Raw genomic sequence first — 3,358 nt, 5'->3', positions numbered from 1 at the left:
TCCTTTCTACTAGAGTTATACAAGGATTCACACTATTATTGAACACATAGCAAAGATTCTTATTTGAACGTGCAATGAATGAGGTCCCAAAAGACTTATGTAATAATACCCATGTAGCGAGCGTTAGGTTAGCGGATCCCAGACTATAAAAGCCTTCGGTCACTAGGCACAAAGTCCCCTAGAACTTAATAACTCGAGTATTAAAGAGCTCACTCTTGATCAATTATGCATAAACACATACTTTTTTTTCTTTTTTTTCAATAATTTCTGAATGAGTGTGTTTCGCTCCATCTCATTCAACCCTAGACTACTCATAAAAATATGAGTCGGCTACTAGCCATTTGACGCCTAGCCTTACAAGAACTAGCGATGAAATCCAAGTTTTTCTCCAGATAAAAAATAAGTGTTTCTACGTCATTACGAGAATATCACAAATTCTAAATATAACCAAGTGATTAAATCTTAACAACAAACAAGTATGATCATGATCTAGATCAAAAGAAACCCTATAAGACTTTGTGAAAATATTTGTTTCTGGCATGCAAATCAATTTATTAAGAATTAAACATCCCTCTATTCGTCATCACCACACTGAAATCAACATCAACTTATCAAATATCATAGTTCATCTTAAGGGATCATGCTAAATATGCATGCAAATGCAACTATATGAAATCACATAAAACAAACAAATATGTCCTGAATGAACAATCATGCAAAAATATGAATGAACTGCAACTAAACATGCAATATGAATCTGTATGAATCTATATGGACACACACACTACTAATCCTCACATTACCAACCCCAAACTTAAAATTTTCAATGTCCTCATTGAAGGTAATAATAAGGATTTCAGGCATACCTAGTCGTCGGAAGAATAACCCTCATCGGGTGGAGGATTAGGTGGCCAATCAACCTCGCCACTAGTGTCTCGGAAAATAGTGCCCAAAGCCTGTGTCAAATTTGCAGCAAAATGACGGTAAATGTCGTGCATGGCTTCCATACGCCTAGTCACTCTTCTATACTGCGCATCCCCAACACCAGTCCTATCAACTGTCTGTGGCACATGAGAAGAACCCTCTATAGGTACTGGAAGATCCGTCCAGCCACTCTCTACATCATCAAAAATATATCCCAAGCCCTTATCATGTGGTGCACCTAAGAATGCATAACTCAAGTGATCGGGTAGTGGGTTGAGCTCAAGTGTGGGAGCATCTTCAATAGAGGGCTCGAGACGCTCCTGAGAAATTTTCATCTCTGCTAACCCAAGAGAATCGAATGGCATATCCAACTTCTTCTCCCACGGAGGTGCATTCAAAACCTGCAGTTGCTCTACTCCTCCTTCATCTTCAAAAACTGAGTCGACCCGCTCTATTTTAAAGCACTCTTCTTTTTCTGTGGGTAACTTTATTTCCTTGAACACATTAAAAGTGACCTTCTGATCATGAACCTTCATCGTAAGCTTTCCTTTTTGCACATCGATCATAGTTCAGCCTGTAGCCAAGAATGGTCTTCCCAAGATAATGGGAATCTTCTTATCTTCCTCGAAATCAAGAATTACAAAGTCAGCAGGGAAGAAGAGTTTATCCACCTTGACCAAGAAATCCTCCACTATACCTCGTGGATAAGCGATGGAACGATCAGCTAGTTGAATGTCATGTATGTTGGTTTCGGATCAGGCAGACTAAGCTTCTTAAAGATAGATAAGGGCATCAGATTGATGCGAGCTCCTAAATCATATAAACACTTGTCGAACGACAAGTTTCCGATGGTGCAAGTAATAGTGAAGCTTCCAGGATCTTAAAGCTTCGGAGGCAACTTCTGTTGTAGCGCAACACTGTATTCCTCCGTTAGAGCAACGGTCTCTAAGTCATCGAGCTTCACCTTCCGAGAGAGAATACCTTTCATAAACCTCATATAGCTAGGCATCTGTTCAAGAGCTTCAGCGAAAGGTATGTTGATATGAAGTTTCTTGAACACCTCCAGAAACTTCTCAAACTGCTTATCCAGCTTTTTCTTCTACAGCCTCTTAGGAAAAGGAGGTGGAGGATAGATCTGTTTCTCCCATGTATTACCCTCAGGAGGAGTATGTTCCATAGTAGTCTTCCTTGGTTCCACCTCTGCTTCCTTCTGCACTTCTTCTACAGCCACAACTGCATTTTCTGAATCTTGAGATTTTTCAGGCTCTTCGTCTTGCTGAATTTGGGGGCTTGTGACCTTTCCAGACCTTAAGGTGATGGCGTTCACATGTTCTTCAACTTCCCTCTTGCCTGGATTGGATTCTGTATCACTAGGAAGCGATCTTGGTGGTCGATTCAATAAGGCATTAGCAATTTGCCCTATTTGGTTCTCTAGAGTCTTGATAGAAATAGCCTGGCTTTGGCATATAAGAGCCTGGTTTTTGCATATAAGCCGTAACTCCTCCAATTCAGATTTTTCATTCGAAGATAGACCTGCATCATGATTTTGTTGTTGAATTTGGAGTTGTTATTTTGGTGCAATTTGTTACTGAAAACCAGGAGGGTTGAATAGCTTATTTCCAAACTGCTGGAATGGCTGTTGCATCGCATTCTGATTGTTGCTCCAGCTGAAGTTAGGATGATTCCAGTTGTCAGGATGATAAGTGTCTGGAACTGGTTGCTGCAATCTCTGAAAGTTGCTCACAAACTAAGCTGATTCACTAGATATAGCGCATTGCTCTGTCACATGCGGACCTGCACACAGCTCACAAACACTAATTATCTGCTTAACACCACAGTTAGCCAGAGAATCGATCTTCATAAATAACGCCTTTAGTTGAGCAGTGATAGCCATAGCTGTATCCACTTCAAGAACTCCTGCTACCTTGCTCTATGGTAATCTATGGGTTGGATACTGATATTCATTAGCAACCATCAGTTCAATTAGATCATAAGCTTTCTTATAGCTCTTTGCCCATAATGCTCCGCCTGCTGCTGCATCGAGCATGGGTCTGGACTGTGCTCCCAACCCATTGTAAAAAAAAGTGATGATCATCCAATCAGGAATTCCATGATGAGGACACTTCCTAAACATCTCCTTGTAGCGCTCCCAAGCTTCATATAAAGATTCTCCTGATTGTTGCACAAATTGAGTAATAGCATTCCTGAGTGCAGCTGTCTTTGCCATAGGGAAGAATTTAGTAAGAAACTTCTGAGCAAGATCTTCCCAAGTAGTAATTGAACCAGCTGGTAGAGAGTGTAACCAGCTCTTAGCCTTGTCCCTCAGAGAGAATGGGAACAGTCTCAGCTTCACAGCATCTTCAGAAATACCGTTGAACTTGAAGGTGTCGCAGATCTCAATGAAATCCCTAATGTGCATATTGGGATCTTCAGT

At 40.7% G+C, this 3,358-nt stretch overlaps 1 non-coding gene across 1 annotated transcript; it reads left to right on the top strand.

Annotated features, from left to right (window-relative positions):
• Positions 1-3,029: 3,029 nt before the first annotated feature.
• On the top strand, positions 3,030-3,136 carry LOC141676026 (small nucleolar RNA R71). Its single transcript, XR_012556640.1, has one exon. It is a non-coding gene; the product is annotated as a small nucleolar RNA R71 (small nucleolar RNA).
• The last annotated feature ends 222 nt before the right edge of the window (positions 3,137-3,358 follow it).

Source organism: Apium graveolens, chromosome 7 (genome assembly GCF_009905375.1).
Source record: "Apium graveolens cultivar Ventura chromosome 7, ASM990537v1, whole genome shotgun sequence".
Lineage (NCBI taxonomy): Eukaryota > Viridiplantae > Streptophyta > Magnoliopsida > Apiales > Apiaceae > Apium > Apium graveolens.
The sequence above is the reverse complement of the archived record's forward strand: the minus strand, read 5'-3'. Positions and strand labels throughout refer to the sequence as shown.